The sequence below is a fragment of the Carcharhinus amblyrhynchos genome, chromosome 18 (assembly GCF_965287045.1).
Source record: "Carcharhinus amblyrhynchos chromosome 18, sCarAmb.v2.hapA, whole genome shotgun sequence".
NCBI classification, from domain to species: domain Eukaryota; kingdom Metazoa; phylum Chordata; class Chondrichthyes; order Carcharhiniformes; family Carcharhinidae; genus Carcharhinus; species Carcharhinus amblyrhynchos.
This window is the reverse complement of record NC_137341.1, coordinates 15,158,929-15,182,397: the sequence shown is the minus strand read 5'-3', so window position 1 is coordinate 15,182,397 and position 23,469 is coordinate 15,158,929. Positions and strand designations below refer to the sequence as shown.

The 23,469-nt window shown below is 46.4% G+C and overlaps 1 protein-coding gene across 1 annotated transcript in view; it reads right to left on the bottom strand.

The window, feature by feature from the left end:
* Positions 1-23,469, bottom strand: part of LOC145354869 (protein cholesin-like) — a 326,372-nt gene that overhangs the window by 114,730 nt on the left and 188,173 nt on the right. The window lies entirely within an intron of this gene.

Below are 23,469 nucleotides of genomic sequence, written 5' to 3'. Positions count from 1 at the left end.
TAGCCTCATGGGCTGAATTCTAATTAGCCCTTTGCAGACATAAAATGGCATGGGGATGGGACAGGAGGGGACTCACTTAACTGTCACCACGCCATCTTGCGAGCAGTGGGGAAGGTGACAGATAGCCCATCTGACCAGAAGCTAGTTTTTTTTAATTCTTTCATGGGATGTGAGCATTTTGTTATCACTTTGTCCAATTTGGGGCTTCCTTCCATTGCTGCTGGTGGGGGCCCTCCACCAAGTGGGCAGGCCACCGGGTTTACCTGGTAGTCACCTGGTGGTCTCTAGGCAGGGCCATCCTATTCAGATACTCTCTGGCCCATGGAGGACACCCCCTGTTGTAAAATCAGTCTGTTTTAACCCTTATACGGTGGACAAATAACTTTGAGTAGATGTCTTATTAGTACAAACAATATTTATTTAAACCCACACAATCAGTAATCACCCACCCGACCAACAATAAGTTATCTTACAGAAAATACTAGAATTCAAGTACAGTACAAGACCTTGACTTAACTTTGTGTGACTGACAAGTAGCCAAACAGATATTGGCCTTTATCTGTGTGCTGGTCTTGGTAGTTGTCTGTGTAGTCCTTTGGTTTGGTCTGGCATTCTGGCTGTATTCTTTCTTTCTTTCTTCCTTCTTGCATGTGATGGCTCTCCTCTTGCTGGCGATGTTCACCATTGTTGTAGCTCGTTCGTGGGGTCAGAGAGAGAGAGAGAGATTCCTGGTTGTGCAGCACCCTTTATACCCCGTTTGGTTTCATGCCCCTTTTTTGGCCATTGCCAATCAATCGATCAGGACTCGATCACCCTGATCGATAAGAGTCCAATCAGGTGCTACTACACCGATCTCTGGGTGTGTCCCCGGCAGCCATGCCTGTAGGTGTTGTAGGCACATAGGTCACATACCTTCCTCCTAAATAAGGATTCACGGTGCCCTTACATCTGGCACACAACCCAGTGTGACCAGGAAGTCTGTTTCATCCTGGAGATGGCCCACATCCTGTGTATTTACTCATCAGGATTGCAGCCTGTCGGTTTAGTTTCTTGCCCAATTGTCCCAGAGTACTTTACAAAACGCCATTTTAGATGGCCTGTTTGACTACACCCCTCTCCCGGTTTTCCCCATGGCCTGCCTTCATCAACTTGCCCCACCCTTCCTCGCTGGCAGCTGCCCTGGTGCCCATTCCCCAAAGTCCAGGCTTCCCTGGTTGGAAGAGCAGTATCTTTCCGACATGTTATAGACTTCTTATAAGATTTTCTCATGAGTTCAATTGCCCAAGCTGGCCAACAAAGACAGACCCAGTGCCACTACTTACTCCCCGCCCCCCCACATCAAACAGCTCAAAATTATAGAATCTATACAATGCAGAAGGCGGCCACTCGACCCATCAAGCCTGCACCAACAACATTCCCACCCAGGCCCTATCCTGGCAGCACAATAGTTATCCCTTCTGCCACACAGCATCAGGGACTCGGGTTCAATTCCCGGTTTGGGTCACTGTCTCTGTGGAGTCTGCACGTTCTCTCCGTATCTACATAGGTTTCTTCCAGGTGCTCCAGTTTCCTCCCCCAGTCCAAAAGGTGTGCTAGTTAGGTGCATTGGCCATGCTAAATTCTCCCTCAGTATACCCTAACAATGCTGAAATGTGGCAACTAGGGGATTTTCACAGTAACTTCATTGCAGTATGAATGTAAGCCGACTTGCGACACTAATAAACTTTAAAACTTAACCCCACGTGTTTTCCCTGCTGGTCCCCCTGACACTAAGGGGCAATTTAGCATGGCCAATCCAATCCACGTTGACCCCGCGCATCTTTGGACAGTGAGAAAAACCAGAGCCGACATGGGGAGGATGTGTAAACTCCACATAGACAGTGACCCAAACCGGGAATCGAACCCAGGTCCTTAGCATTGTGTGAGGCAGCAATGCTAACCACTGTGCCACCGTGCTACCCCAAAATGCTCTCTCCAATACAGTCCTTGTTGGAAAGGCACAATATGTATGGTCTTCACTGTTCAAGTGAGCACAAGGTATAAACATTTCAAATGTGCTGTGAAACTTCACTGAAATCCCAGCGACAGCACTGTCAACCAGAATTGCTAAATTATCCATCTTGACAGTACATGAACTATTGATTAAATTTCAAGCTCAGACAAGTGTAAATGAAGACAACATTACTCATAGTTGTTACAATCCTGTAACCTTGGCCTATGATGTTTGAGCTAAATGCCGCTGGCACATTGTGAGTTAGATTTCAGGCTGTCAACACAAGAGCAGCCAGCTTTGTACTGCGCTAGGACTATTAATCAAAGATTTCAATTTTCAATCATCAAACCGCATAGGTATGGTTTCATGGTGATGAAACATTGATTTTAAAAAGTTATAAATGCTTGCTGCTCTGAAATTACCCAAAAGTTTTGTATTTGAGAGATTGCTCTGAGAATTTTCACTCGAATTAAATTCACAGTAGCGGCATGGTGGCACAGTAGTCAGCACTGCTGCCTCACAGCGTCAGGTACCCAGGTTCAATTCCCGGCTTGGGTCACTGTCTGTGTGGATTCTGCATGTTCTCCCCATGTCTGTGTGGGTTTCCTCTGAGTGTTCCGATTTCCTCCCACAGTACCAAAGATGTGCGTCTTAGGTTGATTTCCCATGCAAAACTGACCCTAGTGTCAGAGGGTAAATATGTGGGGTTACAGGCATAGGGTGGGATTGATGTTGGTGCAGGCTTGATGAGTACTGTAGGGATTCTGTGATTCTAATGGAGTTCCGCAACCTAGTGGATCAAGGGATCACAGCAGCGAAGGTGGAACTGTTAATCGATTGTAATTTCCACAAATACAAAAAGCAAATTACTGCTGATGCTGGAATCTGAAACAAAAACAGAAAATGCTGGATAATCTCATCAGGTCTGGCAGCATCCGTGGAGAGAGAGAGAAACAAGAGTTCCTGTTTCAGGCTGATGTCCTGGCTTCAGAAATGGGAAAAGTTAAATCGGAAGCAGGGCACAAAGTTGTTTCCAGGCAGCCAGACTGTGGGGTCACATTTTCTACCCAGTTCACAAAGGCCTGAGCTCACACACAACCTCCCAATTCATCCTCCAAGCATCCATTCTTCAAGACAGCAGTCCATTCATAGCCCAGGTTGATTGCATCCCTGCCTTCCGTTTACATGTTTGCATTTCAGTCACAATTCCTGCCGTTGAAAGTCTGTGCTGATTTTCCTTTTTTCTCCCTCCAGTCCAAGAATTTTAAGAGTGGAGAAGTGTTGGGTGCCCGAACACCCACAACGGTGACTTGTAACAAACAAAAGTTTATTCACTAGCTGAGCAGCTACTTCATGCTTGTACTCTGCCCACTTTCCTGGGGGAGAACGCTTGCGCTCTGACATGCAACCCATTTTATGTCTTCAACTGAACACTTGATCTACAAGGAGCAGTGATACAGTGCGACCCCGCTATAATGGGGTCCACATTTTCTTTTATTCATTCATAAGATGTGGGTGTCACTGACTAGGCCAACGTTTATTGTCAATCGCATTGTTCTCGAGAAGGCGGTGGTGAGCTGGCTTCTTAAACCGCTGCCGTCCCTGAGATTTAAGTACACCCACAATACTGCGTGGGAGGGAATTCCAGGATTTTGACTCAGTGACAATGAGGGAACGGTGATACATTTCCAAGTCAGGATGGTGAGTGGCTTGGAAGGGAACTTCCAAGTAGTGGTGTTCCATATTTCTGCTGTCCTGCCCCTTTAATCTAGATGATAGTGGTTGGGGGTTCGGAAGGTGCTGCCTAAGGACCCCTGATGAGTTCCTGCAGTGCAGCTTGTAGATGGTGCACACTCTTGCACTTTGTATTGGTGGTGGCAAGAGTGAATGTCGAAGTGGTGCCAATCAAGTGGACTGCTTTGTCCTGGATGATGTTGAGCTTCGAGTGTTGTTGAAGCAGCACTCACCCAGGAAGTGGGGAGTATTCCATTACACTTCTGACTTGTGCCTTGTAAATTGTGGGTAGGCTTTGGAGGGGGCAGGAATTGATCTACTCGCCGCAGAATTCTTAGACTCTGACATGCTGTTGTAGCCACAGTATTTAAATGGCTCGTCCAGTTCAGTTTCTGTTCAATGGCATGCCCCAGGGTGACTTCAGTTTTGCTAGAGCTCTTTGATGCCACACTTGGTCAAATAGTGCCTTGTTGCCAAGCGCTGTCACTCTCACCTTACCTCTGGCATTCAGCTCTTTTGTCCATGTTTAAACCAAGGGCTGTAATAAGGTCAGGGGCTGAGTGACCCTGGCAGAACTCAAACTTAGAGTTAGTGACCAGGTTGCGAAGGGAGTGTCACTTGCTAGCACTGTTGAGGACCCCAAGGATAGATAGACTGATGATTCATATTCGCTTTGTCCTGCTTTTTGTGTACAGGACATACCTAATTTTCCACACTGCTGGGTAGACGCCAGTGTTGTAGCTGTATTGGAACAGCTTGGCTATTGATGCAGCAGATTCCAGAACACAACCCTTCAGTACTATTAACAGAACATTGTCAGAGCACATAACCTCTGCAGTGTTTAGTGCCTTCAGCCATTTCTTGATATCACATGGAGTGACATCGGTGATGTTGGGATCCTCCAGAGGAGGCCAAGCTGGATCATCCACTCGGCACTTCTGGCTAAGGATTATTGCAAATGATTCAGCTTCATCTTTTGTATTGATGTGCTAGACACCCCCATCATTGAGGATGGGGCCATTTCTGGAGCCGTGTTCCTCAATGAGTTGTTTAATTGTCCACCACCATTCATGACTGGGTGTGGCAGGACTGCAGAGACTAGCTCAGTCTATCATTTGCTGCGAATGCTGTTTGGCAGACAAGTAGTTCTGTGTTGTGTAGCTTCATCAAGTTGAAACCTCATTTATAGGTATGTCTGATGTTGCTCCTGGCATGCCCTCCTGCACTCTTCATTGAGACAGGGCTAATCCCCTGGTTTGGTGGTAATGGTAAAACAAAGAACAAAGAACAACACAGCACGGGAAGCAGGCCCTTCGGCCCAAGGAACCCGCGCCACCATCTTAACAATGTATTTTTCCTACACCACCCTTGACCCATGTCTATGCTTATGGGGATATGCCAGGCCATGAGGTTACAGATTGTGGTCGAGTACAATTCTGTTGCTGCTGATGAGGACCTCATGTGGACCTCAGCACTTCATGGATGCCCAGTTTTGCTGGATCTGTTCAAAATCTATCCCATTTAGCACGGTGGTAGCGCCACACAATACAGTGGAGGATATGTTCAATGTGAAGACAGGAGTTTGTCTCCACAACGACTGTGCAGTGGTCACTCTTACGGATACTATTGATATTCTTACGGACAGACGCATTTGCAGCAGGCAGGTTGGTGAGAATGAGGTCAAGTATGTTTGTCCCTCTTCTTGGTTCCCTCACCACCTGCAACAGAGCCAGCCTAACAACCATGTCCTTTAGGTCTCAGCTAACTGAGTTTTGTGGTGGTTCTTCCGAGCCACTCTTGATGACGGACATTGATACGAGAACTGACAATGGTTTCATCATTGACTTTTAATTCCAGATAGTAATTGAATTCAAGTTCCACCCTTCACCATGGTGGAATTTGAACCACAGTCCCCAGAGCATTTCCCTGGGGCAATTTTTACCTTTGGATTACAAGTGCAGTGACAGAACCATTAAGACTCTCCCGAGACCCTGTAATGATTCTGTTTTATTGAACAGTCTCAACATTGCCAATCTGGCCTCAAAACTGAAATTTCTCATGCCTGGAAGCACTGTTCTAAACTTCTTCCGCACTGTCTCCAATGTGTTCACATTCATCCTATAGTGTGACACCCAGAACTGTACACAATATACAGCTGAGTGGCTGAGATCTAATTATTGCTATAACTGCAATCTCCAAAACTACCAAAGACCATCACAACAGAATCAATGTAGGCCCTGTCCTGTGGATCTCTTTTTGTAAAGTCATGTAATGCAATTCTGGAGTTAACAATTGTTCTGTCAATGACATGGCATCAGTGGAATCCCTTTCCCAACACCAGTGTGTACTGATTTTTATTCTGTAAACTTGCTTGAGCAGGTTATTTCTTATGTTAACATGTGGGGGCGGAGGTGGATTTGATAAGACACGGGTCAGGTAGGAGGATCTGGTTCAGAGGCAGACTGCATTAATCTAGCACCTACAACATTAGTAAGTGTACCAAGGCGCTTCACTGATATAACACTGACAACAAGCTCACAGGAGGAGACAGAAAGGGCTAGAGTTTGGGCTCCAGCTAGGGCCAAAATGGAAGGTAGCTGGAAGCTAAGAACAGCTGTGTCAGCTAGAGTGGTTTGACAACTCCATCCTGCCTCCAGACCATGTTCGTGGAAGGGAGTTTGGCAGCCAGCAGGGCTACCTGACTGCAACAATTGGACACATTAAAGACCACTGGACCAATTAAAGGAGGCTTTCCAGTCTGGTTTCTGCATATGGTAGGGGCTGGTTTAGGTCCCCGAAGATGGCGTCCCAGCAGAATTAGGCCAGAGGGCCAGTGTTTCAATCAGCCCTAGAGGCACTCGCTGAGGTGCAGGAGCAGCCAGAGGTCACTCTCCTCCCTCCCACCCCGCAGAGTGGGGGTCTGGAGTAGAGATTGGAAAGGGCAGATGGAGGTATTCAGCACATTGAATCTTCACCTGCTCTCCAACAGAGCATCTTACCCTGGCAATCCCCCACTCCCATGTCTGTAACCCGCTTATATACATGGCCAATCCCCCCCTAACCTGGACATCCTTGCACACTAAGGGGTAACTTACCATGGCCAAACTACATAACCCGCACATCTTTGGACTGTGGGAGGAAATGCACACAGACAGGGGGAGAATGTGCAAACTCCACACTGACAGTCACCCAAGGCCAGAATTGAACCCAGTTCCCTGGCGCTGTGAGACTGCAGTGCTTCCACTGTACCATCATGCCACCCCAACTTCTGATTGGCTCTCAAAGCTGGAAGACCACTCTGTCTCCAGGCTAATCAAGGGGACACAATGAAAATCACAATGACACTGTTCCTGAAACTCCTCTCTCCTCAGCCCCCGCAGAGAATGGGGGCACCTTCAAAACCCAGAAGCAGTCGTAGCTTTTGTTCCTGCTCCATTCCCCTACCACCCTCCCTCCTCCTGGCCCCCCCGCAACCGTGAGGCAATGCTAGCCCACAAGAGGTATTGAGAAGTGTAGCTAAAGAGGAGGAATGTTTGAAGTAGGAGGGGAGAGAAGGAAATAAGGAGGGAATACTAGCTTAAGGTGCAGAAAGCACAACAATCATTTTAAAAAATTATTTATGATTATCAGTAGGCTTACATTAACACTGCAACGAAATCATTGTGAAAATCCCCTAGTCGCCATACTCCAGCGCCTGTTCGGGTACACTGAGGGAGAATTTAGTATGGCCAGTGCACCTAAACAGCATGTCTTTCAGACTGGGAAGAAAGTAGAGCACCCGGAGGAAACCCACGGAGACACACAGAGAATCTGCGGACTCCACGCAGTCACCCGAGGCCGGTACTGAACCTGTGTCCCTGGCACTGTGAGGCAGCAGTGGTAACCACTGCGCCACCATGCCGCTGTGGTGAAGTGAATGACAGTGCGAGTCGCACGGTGCAACCTCATCAAGGCATCTGGACTCCTCAAGTCCAGGTTTACAGAAAAGCAGGCTGTTCCCAACCACCCCCCTCCCCCAACCCCCAGCTAAATCCAACAAGTTGGCCTCTCTGTAATTAAGTCCGGAATTCCTTTTTAAAACTGTTATTCAAATAAATTAAGGAGTTGATCCCTTAATTCAGTTGGTGCCGTCTCCCCATCTATGGCCTCAATTGTCTGACTGATGCAATACTGAGCCCTTGTAACAGTTGCCAGGGAAACAATTGCACTGCAATCTGTTCACCAGGTTCATATATAAAGGATGGATTTGTCCACGGACAGAATGACAGACCTATACTTAGCAAGCTGTAAAATGTCAGTATTAATAACCATTCCCATTACTATCACCACGGTTAATTTTCTATTGAAGTGGACATCATAATCTCCGAGTCAGCTGAAAAATCCTGTGCCAGCCAGCCGCCTCTCCTAACACACGCTTCACATTTGAGTTATGACACATCAAATCTGATTTTGCAGCTCAAACCTCCCTTTCCTCAGGAGGAAACAAATTGAATGCTCAAAACCACAACAAGAGTCTGAAACCATTATAGGAAGGAATTTGCTAACAGGATAAGCTAAAGGCAGACCCCTCGTGTGGAGCACAAACTTGATGTGGGGGTAGGCAGTCCAACACACGTCTGCGGTTGAAGTCCAACAACCCGTTGGATTTTAACCTGGTGTTGTGAGACTTATTACTGTGCCCATCCTAGTCCAACGCCGGCAACTTCACCTCATGGCTACCACCGAGATAACCTGTTGGGCTTCAACGTTTTGTTGTGATACTTCTTACTGGAGCACAAATGTTAGTACAAGAGACTGTTGGACCAAATGGCCTGGTGCGGTATATTGTATTTACATATTGGACACAAATCAAAGTCAAAATCTGAATACACCTCGGTAGAAATTTTGTTTCAATAAATCTGGCAAGGCTAGTCTTTCCTTCACATGCTAAATTGGCAAAAGAATCAAAAGAAAGAAGTTTTACTGCTCATTCCATAGACAAGAACAAGGAAGAGAACGGCACATTCCTAAACCCCGACTCTTGGGGGCTTTAGAAATTATTCTACTTTTCAAATCAAGTGTTCTGCTAAGTGAATGGATCACGAGGATCTGAGCTTCATTCCTGGGCTTTAAAACATCAGAGCTCCCAGTGACTCAGAATACAAGAGCAGGAGAGAACAGATTCTCACACTGTGACAGAGAGGGAGTCATCTCCCTACAATCCGAACCAATTAATAAACTCCACAGGATCACCCTGTCAAACAATCATTTCAACTTCATGACTACTGTGTTATCGAGTGTGCAAATCCGTGGCAGCAGCACGGCGAGTGTGCAAACACGCGGCGCACGGCGAGTGTGCAAACACGCGGCGCACGGCGAGTGTGCAAACACGCGGCGCACGGCGAGTGTGCAAACACGCGGCGCACGGCGAGTGTGCAAACACGCGGCGCACGGCGAGTGTGCAAACACGCGGCGCACGGCGAGTGTGCAAACACGCGGCGCACGGCGAGTGTGCAAACACGCGGCGCACGGCGAGTGTGCAAACACGCGGCGCACGGCGAGTGTGCAAACACGCGGCGCACGGCGAGTGTGCAAACACGCGGCGCACGGCGAGTGTGCAAACACGCGGCGCACGGCGAGTGTGCAAACACGCGGCGCACGGCGAGTGTGCAAACACGCGGCGCACGGCGAGTGTGCAAACACGCGGCGCACGGCGAGTGTGCAAACACGCGGCGCACGGCGAGTGTGCAAACACGCGGCGCACGGCGAGTGTGCAAACACGCGGCGCACGGCGAGTGTGCAAACACGCGGCGCACGGCGAGTGTGCAAACACGCGGCGCACGGCGAGTGTGCAAACACGCGGCGCACGGCGAGTGTGCAAACACGCGGCGCACGGCGAGTGTGCAAACACGCGGCGCACGGCGAGTGTGCAAACACGCGGCGCACGGCGAGTGTGCAAACACGCGGCGCACGGCGAGTGTGCAAACACGCGGCGCACGGCGAGTGTGCAAACACGCGGCGCACGGCGAGTGTGCAAACACGCAGTTAGAGCACAGCAGGTGTGCAAACCAACAATTCGGGACAATTGTGCAAACACAATCAGAGAATTATGGTGAAATACCAAGGTGAAGCTGTTCTGCCAGTCTTGCACTGCTCTGATCTGTCAATCCCTCCCAACTGGGCAGATTCCCAATGCAGCATTGTGTCATTCCTACTCAATACCATAAATAACCTGGGAGCCATTAGGAATTTGCATGTGGCTTCAGGGTAGATGAACATCAAGCTTAAATCAGAAAAACAACTCAAGTTCACAAAATCCTGCTTGGCTTTGTTACAAAATCACTGCGTGCACAGATGGTATTTTAGTAAACACTGTGTTGCGTGGTTAATTCTAAGCTTTGAAGTCAGTGAGATAACACAGGCCAGTGGATGTCTGCCGCATAGGCACACAGCAGCCTTGACCGCTCCAGCCTGCATTAAATCATCTGTTTTGCAAATACAATTTGTCTGCCTTGACCCTTTGCTGGTTTTAATGCTCAATAGAATAGATTTAATAAACGTGTTAACCCACCCCAGAGCTTCGTACGCTGACAGGAATGGGAATGGGGGAGGCATGGCACACATTGGGAATCCGGGGGTCTAGATCAAGGTCCTAGGTCCTAGGTCCTCCCACAAGATTCCCTAATCATTCTTTATAATCTTTCGGATGAGCCATTAACAAAAACAAAGTGCAGGGCTCGGGGCCGACGCAGCAACTTCTGATGGCGTTGGGATATGGTGGATTTGGAGGGTTGTTTGGGGGTGTGGGTTGCCTGCTCCAGCCTGCAGAGTGAATGGATCTAGCAGCAGACAGGGTAACTTGTGGCCTGTTCCTTAGTAGATTCACAACACTGATGGTGGAGTGATAAGTTAGAGGCCTTGCGTTGTTCTTCAGAAAATTAAAGATAAAAGCAATCGGCTTTGTCCTTGTGAATGGCCTTGGTTATGCCTCAGCTACAACACTGGACTTAGTTTTATTCTACTAGCCTGCCAGAACCTGTTTTAGTCTGTTGGGTGAGGTTCTGCAAAGGGTTCAGAAAATTGCCTTGTTTAAAACACTTTTGTAATCCAGATAGGCTCAAAGTAGAACATAGAACATAGAAAAATTACAGCACAAATAGGCCCTTCGGCCCACAAGTTGCACCGAACATCTCTCTACTAGGCTTACCTATAACTCCCAATCCTACTAAGTCCCATGTACTCATCAAGAAGTCTCTTAAAAGACCCTATCGAATCCGCCTCCACCACCACTGCTGGCAGCCGATTCCACGTACCCACCACCTTCTGAGTGAAAATCTTATCCCTGACATCTCCTCTGTACCTACTCCCCAGCACCCTAAACCTATGTCCTCTTGTGGCAGTCATTTCAGCCCTGGGAGAAAACCTCTTGAGAATCCACCCAATCAATACCTCTCAACATCTTATACACCTCTATCAGGTCACCTGTCATCCTTCGTCTCTCCAAGGAGAAAAGACTGAGCTCTCGCAACCTATTCTCATAAGGCATGCTACCCAATCCAGGCAACCTCCTTGCAAATCTCCTCTGCACCCCTTCAGTGGCCTCCACATCCTTCCTGTAATGAAGTGACCAGAACTGAGCACAGTACTCGAAGTGGGGTCTGACCCCAGTCTGCAGGTGCAGCAGGTGATCAAGAAGGCAAATGGAATGTTGGCCTTTATAGCGAGGGGGATTGAATATAAAAGTAGGGAGGTCTTGCTGCAACTGTACAGGGTACTGGTGAGGCCACAGCTGGAGTACTGTGTGCAGTTTTGGTCACCGCACTTGCCGAAGGATATATTGGCCTTGGAGGGAGTACAGAGGAGGTTCACCAGGCTGATACCGGAGATGAGGGGGTTGGACTATGAAGAGAGACTAAATAGACTAGGCCTGTACTCGGAGTTTAGAAGGATGAGGGGGGATCTTATAGAGACATATAAGATAATGAAAGGGATGGGATAGGGTAGAGGTAGAGAGATTCTTCTTGCTTAGAAAGGATAGCAGGACTAGAGGGCACAGCCTCAAGATAAGGGGGGTGGGGGGCAGTTTAGATCGGAGTTGAGGAGGAACTTCTTCATTCAAAGGGTGGTGAATCTCTGGAATTCTCTGCCCGTTGAAGTGGTGGAGGCTATCTCGCTAAATATATTTAAGTCACGGGTAGATACGTTTCTGATAGACAGGGGAATTAAGGGTTATGGGGAGAAAGCGGGAAAGTAGAACTGATCCACTTCAGGTCAGCCATGATCTTATTGAATGGCGGGGCAGGCTTGAAGGGCTAGATGGTCTACTCCTGCTCCTATTTCTTATGTTCTTATGACCAGGGTCTTATACAGCTGCTGCATTATCTCCCGACTCTGAAACTCAATTCCTCAATTGGTGAAGGCCAGTACACCATACGCCTTCTTAGCCACATCCTCTACCTGCAAAGCCGATTTAAGAGCCCTGTGAACCAGGACCCCAAGATCCTTCTGACCTTCCACACTGCTAAGAGTCTTACCCTTAATATTATATTCCTTCATCTCATTTGACCTGCCAAAATGAACGACCACACACTTATCCAGGTTGAAGTCCATCTGCCACTTCTCCACCCCAAAGTAGTGTGTCCATGTCTGCATACTTCAGAATGGTGGAGATCAGGCATGGTGATTTGAGGTTTAGGAAATAATGACAGGATTAGATTGCACGTATATAGAGCAATTATTACAAATGCAGAAGTTAGGGAGCACCTGGGATCATGATTACAAACCATGTCTGGTCAGTTAGTAGCTCTCGAGGCTCAGAGGCTGGAGGGTATGGGTTCAAATCTCATTCCAGAGACTTGAGCACAAAAACGTAGCCTGAGACTCCAGTGCAGTACTGAGGGAGTGCTGCACTGCCAGAAGTTATGCACGTCAACGTGTAAAGACGATAAACATTTTTAAAGGCTTTAAATTACTTAACTTGATGGGGGAACGGGGCTTTCAGGTGACTTATTTTGTGGTTTCTGGACAGACAGACAAATTAATATTCGGACACAGGTTTGGAAAGTAATTGGAATGTAAATGATCTCTTGGAGGACCCTCCATTGAAGAAACATTGAAATGCAACAAATCACTTGTGAATTAGCAGCTTTTATTGCCTGGATATCCACAGAGAATGAGAGACAATAGTCCCATCAAACCTCACTTTTGCAAATGTGAAATTGTGTCTGCGAATGTGAAAGAGGGATGTGACAGAAACTACTTTAACACAAGAAGGTGCTGTCATGCTTTTCTATTATATGACAAATTGCTGAACCTTCAACCCATTGTATGGACAATGGAAAACAATGATACTGTTATCTCATGCCAGAAACTGGCTCATGATAGGAAATACCTTTTTAATCCACAGGAATGCCCCAGGAAGGTCTGAGTGGGATAAGAAAATGAGAGGGAAGTCATTTCATGCAGCAGAAGGGGGAACTCTGCCAGAAAATCCATCATAAGCACAGAAGTGGGACCAATTGTTTTTTTCTGGCAAGCTATAATGTTGCTACAGGAGCCCATCCACAGCTTCTACTGGGAAAAAGCTAGGAGCCTACTGCTGTGAGTAATAAGGAGCAAAAATCTCCAATCTCCATCATCTTCAGTAAACTGATAGACAATTCTCAGGCCACAACACTTCTAATTACAATCCAAAGAATCAATGCAATTGTGGTTTTTGAATGCCCTTTAAAGATCTCAGTGCAAGCCCCATCTTTGGGGATCATCCTTTGCTGGGATTACATCTCAGGTAATGTAAAAATAAACGTCGATCCATTCTTTCGATTTAAACTTGCAAGACAGCCTGCTTTGTGTCTCATCTTGAAAGTCACAAGGAGTTAAAACATTCTTCACAAAAAATACATCTTGTTGCAGTTCGTCAAGAGATAGGGGAAAAGGAGACATGATTCCCACATCGCTTCTCTGTTCGTGACACAGATGAGACATTAGATCAAGGGCAGGTTTGCTATGGGAGCTGGGTGTCAATGATTTCATGGCACCAAATTGAGGAAAAGCAGGGGAGTTCTCCCTGGTGCCCTGGCCAATATTTATCTCTCAGTCAACATCACAAAAACGGATTATCAAGTCATTATTTCATATTATTTTGCAAAGGCAAGCTGCATTCAATTAAATTAGTGAAAACAGTTCTGGTAAAGGATATATTGGCCTTGGAGGGATTGCAGTGCTGATGTACCAGAACAAACATGGGCTAAAAGGGTGAAATTAGAAGGACAGCTTTTGAAGATTGAAAGAATTCTGTTAGCAAAGAGTATTAAGCTGTACAGAACAAAGGTGGGTAAACGCATTAAAGCACAGCTCAACCATGATCCAATTGAATGGCAAACAAGCATAAGAAAATCAATTACCCTGTCTTTACATTTCCTGTGGTTTTAACCCCTTGTAACTTTAAAGGTGAGACACAAAACAGACTCTCTTGCAAGTTTAAATCAAAAGAAGGGACTAACGTTTAATTTCACGACACCTGAAATGTAATCCCAACAAACACCTGCTCCTCATTCACACAAGACACGTGAGAAAGGATGATTTCTCAAGATGTGGCTTGCACTGATACCTTTAAAAAGAGTTCAAAGCCACAATTCAGCTGATTTGAAATAAGGTAGCTCAATCTTTTATATTGCGTTTCATCTGCCCACGGCCTTACTTTGGATAGATTGAAATAACACAGAGAATTACATGCAAGTTAAAGCAACAGGCCATTTGGCCCAACTGACCTATGCTAACGTTTTCATATGTGCGTGGATATCCAATCCAGATCAGGAAGGAGTACTTGTGTTACATCTGAATTACTCTGTCATGTAAATAGATCTAGAACAGTTGAGTTCCTTCCGAGAAAGACACTAGAATCTACTTAGAATGCAACGTATGCCACTATACCAGAGAAAGTACCTTCAAGCAAACCCCAATTAGTGTGTTTAAAATAGCCTTTTCAATTTGCACAGCAACCGATCCCAAAGATGTGCAGTCTGCGTTTTCTGTGATAATCTCAATCCATCACTGCCAAATAAGTCCAAATAGACCCACTCAGACAGACACCTGTGGGTAGCAAGATGGCTCGCTCCAAATTACTTTGCATGAGCCTCAAAGGATTTCTCTTTTTCTCAGCAGCCTAGCAATTCAAGGAAAAGTGAGCTGCTATTAATCAATAAACCTGCATTTATCACGAGTCAGGGAAAAAAACCATGATCCTGTGATATAAGTGAACCAGGATATTTCAAACTGGAGGTGGATCGATGGCAAGGTTGAAAAGAAATGGACTTTTGGGCAATTTGTACTCCATTACCCAATGGAAAACAGTCCAGCCCATCAACAAATTAATCTCATTCAATCCTTTCTTTTAAGAACAGAAGAAATAGGAGTTGGGAGTACACTATCAGCAGCCACCAGCCCCCACATTCCTCCCACCACCCCAGCCTACTCCATCATTCAATAAGATCATGACTGAGCTCCCTCAGTTACACTTGCCCACATGAACCACATGTTCCATTATTTCCTCGGCATCCAAAAATCTGTTGACATACAAGTTTAACAAATTTATTTATTAGTGTCACAAGTAGGCTTACATTAACACTGCAATGAAGTTACAGTGAAAGTCCCCTAGTCGCCACCCTCTGGCACCTGTTCAAGTACACTGAAGGAGAATTTAGCATGGCCAATGCAGCTAACCAGCATGTCTTTCGGGCTGTGGGAGGAAACTGGAGTGTCCAGAGGAATCTCATACAGACACGGGGAGAACATGCAGACTTTGCACATACAGTGAACCAAGCTGGGAATCGAACCCAGGTCCCTGGCACTGTGAGGCAGCAGTGCTAACCACTGTATCGCCGTACTGCCCAACGTATGAACGTACTGAACAACTGAGAACGGACAGCAGATCCCCTTCCTGAAAGGATGGCTGGATTTTTACAACAATCGATGATCGTTGTCATGGTCACCATTATTGAGTCGAGCTTTATATTCTAATTTATTGATTGAATATAAATTCCAGCAGGTGACAGGTAGAATTTGAATCCACATTCCCAGGGCATAGTTTCAGCTTCTGGATTTCTGGTATTAGCAGGGAACCACTCCTGGGTAAAATGCTGTGGTTCTGACAAAGGGCCACCCAGACTCGAAACGTTGGTTGTATTCTCTCTGAAGTCTCACAGCACCAGGTTAAAGTTCTTTGGACTTTAACATGGTGTTGAGAGACTTCTTATTGTTCTTATCCCAGTCCAACGCCAGCATCTCCACATCACGTACTTTTTCTCCACAGGTGTTGTCAGACGTGCTGAGATTTTACATAGAAGTCACATAGAGCCAGTACAGTGCAGAAGGAGGCCATTCAGTCCATCGAGCCTGGACCCTCATGGACTACTTCTTATTCTGAGACTGTGACCACCCATGTTCCAGATTCTCCAGTCAGGGGTAACCACTACCAATATTTTTGAGTCAAGCCCCTCAAGAATTTCATATGTTTCAATCAGATCACCTCTAATTCTTCTAAACTGCAGGGAATAAAAGCAGATGTCTCTGGTACAATTCAGGACAAAGAGACTGCAATTTCCTGCAATTCTCAGCACCCCATGCTGGATAGCTGATCTCCATTGGTGGTTCACATCTCACATTGGGCATGGGTGGAAAGATTGAGAGAAGACAGGCAAGGGAGGCAATGGTTTAGTGGTTATTATCACTAGACTATTAATCCAGAGACTTAGTTTTGGAGGCCTGGGTTCAAATCCCACCATGGCAGATGGTGGAATTTGAATTTAATAAAAAAATCTGGAATTAAGAATCTATCGATGACCATGAAACCATTGTCAATTGTTGGAAAAATACATCTGGTTCATTAATGTCCTTTAGGGAAGGAAATCTGCTGTCCTTACCTGGTCTGACCTACATGTAACTCCAGACCCTCAGCAATGTGGCTGATTCTCAACTGCCCTCGGGCAACTAGGGATGGGCAACAAATGCTGGCCAGCCAGCAACATCCATGTCCCATGAATAAAAAAAAATCAGAGCAGGGGTTCTTGAGGCAAGGGCCAGGGGATCAGATGATGAATCCTCCAGGAGAAAATCCAACTAGAGTTGGCAGCCCAAATTAAAAATGGGGTCTGCTATTCGCTTCCCCAAGAAACCAGCAACAATCAGAGCCGAGTTCAACTTCTTCACCTGTGGAAGTTTCTGGATGAGCAGATCCCAAGTTCCCCTATGAAGTGAGCCTCACTGACAATAAAAAGCATCAAATGCCATAACTTTTTGAAATTTCATGTTGCTGTGCATTAAAATTTTACTGCCATTAAGGCAGATCAGATCAAAGACAACATCAATTCTTCATGCATAAGTTTTACCGCAGCTGCAGAGGCCCTTAATGAGACCACATCTGGAATAATGCATACAGTTTTGATCTCCTTATTTGAAAAAAAATCACTGCTTTAGAAGCAGTTCAGAGAAGGTTCACTCGACTCATTCCTGGGATGAGGAGCTTACCTTGTGAAGAAAGGTTGAACAGGTTGAGCCTATAGCCACCAGAGTTTAGAAGATGTGATCTTATGGAAATGATAAGAACCTGAGGGGATCTGATGGGGTGGATTCTGAGAGGATGTTTCTTCTTGTGGGAGAGACCAGAGGACATAGTTTAACAACCAGAAGTCCAATGTTTAAGAACAAAGAAAATTACAGCACAGGGACAGGCCCTTCGACCTTCCATGGCTGCACCGACCATGCTGCCCAACTGAACTAAAACCCCCTACCTTCCAGGGACCATATCCATTTATTCCCATCCTATTCATATATTTGTCAAGACGCCCCTTAAAACTCACTATCGTATTTGCTTCCACTACTTCCAGAGAATTCCAGACATCCACCACCCTCTGTGTAAAAAACTTGCCTCGTATATCCCCTTTAAATCTTGCCCCTCGCACCTTAAATCTATGCCCCCCCAGTAATTGACTCTTCCACCCTGGGAAAAAGCTTCTGACTATCCACTCTGTCTATGCCCCTCATAATCTTGTAGACTTCTATTAGGTCCCCTCTCAACCCAAGTTGTTCCAATGAGAACAAGCCAAGTTTCTCCAACCTCTCCTCATAGCTAACATAGAGATGAGGAGAATTTTTTTCTTTCAAAGAGTCGATGCGACGTGGAATTCTCTTCCCCAGAAAGCAACGGAGTCACTGAATTTATCCCATGGAGAGTTAGACAGGTTTTTGATGGATAAGGGAGTGGAGGGTTATGGGGGATGGGGGCAAATGGCAAAGTGGACCACAACCAGGTCACAATAAGAGCAGATTCGATGGGCTGAATGGCCTCCTGCCATCAAGTCCTATGTCTCTAACAGATCAGAAACTGGCCAAGGTTCCCAAACGAAGAAAGTCTCAGTACAACACAGTAACATTTACTCCCATATTTCTACATAGAACTTTCATGAGTGTAACAGCAATAAGCTTAGTAATCCATAAGCAGTTTGGTTTATGAAATAAACTTAAAATTTAAATTTAAAATTACACCCATAACCAAGCTCCCAGGCTTTTGTATTGATTCCAATGCTCTCCTGGCCAGTCTCCCTCCTAAACTTGAGCTCATCCAAAACACTGAGGCCTACATCTTAACATCTGATGGTACACTGACGACACAGAAAAGGCCCTACAAAATATTTTAAAATCAAGAAAAATCTAGAAGCTCAAAATTTGGATTGAGGATGAACACTGAAAGGACAAAAACAGTCAGAAGGAGGACGGCACAGTGGCACAGTGGTTAGCACTATTGCCTCACAGCACCAGGGACCCGGGTTCGATTCCCAGCTTGGGTCACTGCCTGTGTGGAGTCTGCACATTCTCTGTGTGTCTATGTGGGTTTCCTCCAGGTGCTCCGGTTTCCTCCCCACAGCCAAAAGATCTGCAGGTAAGCTGTGTTGGCCATGGTTAAGTGACTCTTATTAAGGGATTAGCAGGGTAAATGCATAGGACTACGAGGATAGGTTGGGGGGGGTGGGTGCATCTGGATAAGATATTGTCAGAGTCAGTGCAGACTCGATGGGCTGAATGGCCTCCTTCTGCATTGTAACGATTCGATGATTTTATTCTATGATTCTAAGGAACGCATCAGAAGAAAGCAGAGTGAAGATTGAAGTGGATGGTGTCACACTGGAACAAGTCGATAAGTTTATCTATTTGGGACAAATTATAACAGAGGATGGATGCTGTGATGTCAAAGTCAAAAGAAGATAGCCAGAAGTAATTTTGTGAAGATGAAGGATGTGTGATCAACCAGAAAACTCAAGTTTGAAACATGGTAAAAAAGATAATATGCTACATGCTATCCACTTTCCTGTTTGCTTCTGAAACCTAGGCAGTAAAGAAAGGCAGGAAGAAACTAGAGGCATTGGAAACGTGGGTGTGAGAAGGCCTATGTTTAACATTCCACATACAGAACATGTGACAAATGAAGAGGTGTTTGAACTGGCAAGATCAAAAATAGCTCCAAAAATGTCACATCCAGGAAAGAAAATGTCAGCATTTCAGATAATTGATCGGAGCTGGAAAGCTCTAGCAGGTAAAGCAGAAAGAGGGATCGGCCTAGGCAGAGGACAATGGCTGTAACAGAACATTTGCAAATGAGCTACAGTAGATATGTGAAGATAGCACAAGATAGATAAACATGATTATAGCACAGAGGGTGGCATGGTAACAGAGTGGTTAGCGCTGCTGCCTCGCAGCACCAGGCACCTGGGTTCGATTCCCGGCTTGGGTCACTGTCTGTGCGGAATCTGCACATTCTCCCCATGTCTGTGTGGGTTTCCTCCAGGTGCTTCAGTTTCCTCCCAAAGTCCAAAAGACGTGTTAGTTAGGTGGATTGGCCATTCTAAATTCTCTGTCAGTGTACCCGAACAGGCGACTAGGGGATTTTCACAGTAACTTCATTGCAGTGTCAACGTAAGCCTACTGGTGACACTAATAAACTTAGAACTCAAACAGATCTCCTGGGAGAAGTTGCTACAAGCAGCAGCAGCACCTAGTTCTGTTCACCCATCACGCCTGTACTCACTAACCCTCACTGGCTGATAGTCCGGCAACATCTCTGCTTCAAAAATGGTCACTCTTGTTTTCAAATCCCTCCAGAGCCTCGCTTCTTCCTATCTTGTTAATCTCCTCCAGCCTCAAAACCCTCTGAGATCTGCATACTAATTCTGGTCTCTTTGGCATTCCTTACTCCCTTCACCTCAGTAGATGTGCCTTTAGCTGCCGAGGATCTAACCTCTGGAATTTCCTCTCTCAACATCTCTTCTCCTTTCAGATCATCCTTAACATCTATCTCAAGGATCAAAACTTTGGTCACTGTCCTAATATTGCATGAAGTGGTTTGGTATCAATTTCACCATGGGACATTTTGCGACATTGAAGATGTTACATAAGTGCAAATTGTTACTTGTTATTCACAGTACAATAAAGATTCATAATTTCCACACTGCTGGCACTGCACTGCTTTATGTATTAACTGATGTACGTCTGAAGTCATAAGAATTTGAGTTCAAGTTCCATTCCAGATTGTAAGGAAATGACTGATGGTGACATTTCAATGCAGTACTGCTGTCTTTTAGAAGAGAAATTAAGCCCTGATTCTGTCAACTTGTCCATGGAGGTGTTTTGACGAGGAGTCGGGGAGTCCTCCAGGTATTTCAGCCATTATTTCTCCCTAAACCTCCACCACCAAAAAGGAGCCATTCATCCCCATGTCACTTTTGCAGTCTTGCTGTCTGGATATCATCAGCAGCCCAAAGCTAGTGACTAAACTTCAAAAGTAATCAATTTCCTATGAAGCACTTTGGGATGTCTTGAGACATCATAGAAAAGGACTTTAACAAAATGAAACAATTGACAATACTCATTATTTCTGACTGTCATGTCTGCAGGTTTCTTAATAGCTGCTGGGATAAATTGGAAATATCTGCAAATGCTTCAGTCTCATCCTTTGCGCTCACGTACATGGGGCTCCACCATTGATCACCAACAACCCTTCCTGGTCTCCCCATGTCAATACTATAGTTAAGAAAGCCACCAACGCCTCTGCTTTCTCAGGAGACTCAGGAAATTTGGCATGTCAGCTGTGGCTCTCACCAACTTCTACAGGCGCACCATAGAAAGCATTCTTTCTGGTTGTAACACAGCTTGGTATGGCTCCTACTCTGTCCAAGACTGCAAGAAATTAGGAAGGGTCATGAACAAAGCCCAGTCCGTCACTCAAAACAGCCTCCCATTCACTGTCTACACTTGCCGCTGTCTCAGAAAAGCAGCCAGCATAATCAAGGACCCCAGACACACCGGACATACACTCTTCCACTGTTTTCCATCGGGAGAAAGAATCAAATGTCTGAGGTCACGTACCAACTGATTCAAGAATAGCTTCTTCCCTGCTGCCATCTTTTGAATAGACTTGCCTCGCATTCAGTTGATCTTTCTCTACACCCTAGTTATGACTATAACACAACATTCCATACTCTCTCCTTTCCTTCTCTATGAACAGTATGCCTTGTCTGTATAGTGTGCAAAAAAAACACTTTTCACGGTACGCTAATATATGTGACAACAATAAATCAAATCGAATTTGTTGAGGACGGGGGTGTTCATGAAGCTTCTTCCTTCTACTGCTTGTTTAATTGTCTACAGTTATTCACGACCGGATACTGCAGAGGTTTGTTCTGCAACGTTAGTTATGGGATTGCTTCACTCTGTCTCTACCATGCTGTCTTTCACTGTTTACCTTCCACGTTATCCAACGTTGTAGCTTCCACCAGGTATGCACCTCACTTGCAGATACATCCAATGCTGTTTCTGACATACTTCCCTACACTTCTTAAGAATAGCCCCATAGCTTGATGACGACAGTAATAGTGATGAAATAAAAGTCACCAAGGTCCCAGATAGACTGCTCTCCCCCTTTTTGAGAGAGAGAGATGACTGGTGGTGATTTAACCTGATGGTCACCACACCTCAGACGAGGGGCATGGTTGAGAAGGAGGGGCCTTCATGAATAACCTCAGCCAGTACAAGAATTGAACCTGTGCTGTTGGCATTACTCTGCATCACAAAACCAGCCGACTGAGCTACCTAACCCCTCAACAATGATAATGAGAGATATGCTAGGCTACTTGCTGCTACTGATTGTTTTAAAGTTTATTAATTAGTGTCACAAGTTGGCTTACATTCACATTGCAATGAAATTACTGTGAAAATCCCCTAATCGCTGCACTCCGGCGCCTGTTCGGGTACACTGAGGGAGAATTTAGCATGGCCAATGCACCTAACCAGCATGTCTTTTGGACTGTGCGAGGAAACCCATGCAGACACTGGGAGAACATGCAGACTCTGCACAGATAGCGGCTCAAGCTAGGAAGTGAGCCCATTTCCCTGGCATTGTGAAGCAGCAGCGCTAACCACTGTTATGCGCAGCACCTCATGAACACCCAGTATGGAGTTGCTGGGTCTGTTCTGAATCTATCCCATTTAGCATGGTTGTAATGCCACACAACAATCAAAGGATTTGAAAAAAGATGACGTTCTAACTTGACGAGTTTGCAGCCTGGCATCAGTTAGAAACCACAGTCTAATCTCTTACTTAAAGGAAAGAACTAGCTGTGTTAACCAAACAACATTGCACCAATTTGCCTGAAGGCCTTTTCTTGGGCATTCCTTACTAAAACTAAACTGATCTGAAATGTTTACTTTGGCCAGTCAGTCGACCATGGAACTGTCAGTTCGACATTCAGAGTCAAGTCACTGAGTCACAATACATCAGTATTGAGTCCACACCAATATCTGCTTGGCCTCAACAAAATAAACGGAAAGCTTTGCACAATACTGACAGCAAATTTGCATGCATTATATCACTGTTTTATTCTGCAATGTTCCACTTTAGTGTCGCAGATATAAAGGGGCTGGTATGTTCATTTATCATCAAGGTGCCAGATTTAGTGCTGTTATGTGCCAGGGCAGTGTAGCACTGTGTTGGCACAGCTGACCTTATTTTTGGAGTGGCCTCTCATGGTCTGTCTCTCTCTCCCTCGCCCTCCCCTACGCTGCCTCCCTCCCTGACCGTTTTGCTCCTTCAGTCGCTTTCTCCATTTCTCTGCCCCCTCTCCCAAAGCCTTGGTCACAGCGAGGGTTTGGAAAGAGAAAAACAATGAATTGGAAGAGTCAGTCAGCAGGGGAGGCGGAGAGTGGGAGGGGGAGGGAGAGGCGGAGAGTGGGAGGGGGAGGGAGAGGCGGAGAGTGGGAGGGGGAGGGAGAGGCGGAGAGTGGGAGGGGGAGGGAGAGGCGGAGAGTGGGAGGGGGAGGGAGAGGCGGAGAGTGGGAGGGGGAGGGAGAGGCGGAGAGTGGGAGGGGGAGGGAGAGGCGGAGAGTGGGAGGGGGAGGGAGAGGCGGAGAGTGGGAGGGGGAGGGAGAGGCGGAGAGTGGGAGGGGGAGGGAGAGGCGGAGAGTGGGAGGGGGAGGGAGAGGCGGAGAGTGGGAGGGGGATGGAGAGGCGGAGAGTGGGAGGGGGAGGGAGAGGCGGAGAGTGGGAGGGGGAGGGAGAGGCGGAGAGTGGGAGGGGGAGGGAGAGGCGGAGAGTGGGAGGGGGAGGGAGAGGCGGAGAGTGGGAGGGGGAGGGAGAGGCGGAGAGTGGGAGGGGGAGGGAGAGGCGGAGAGTGGGAGGGGGAGGGAGAGGCGGAGAGTGGGAGGGGGAGGGAGAGGCG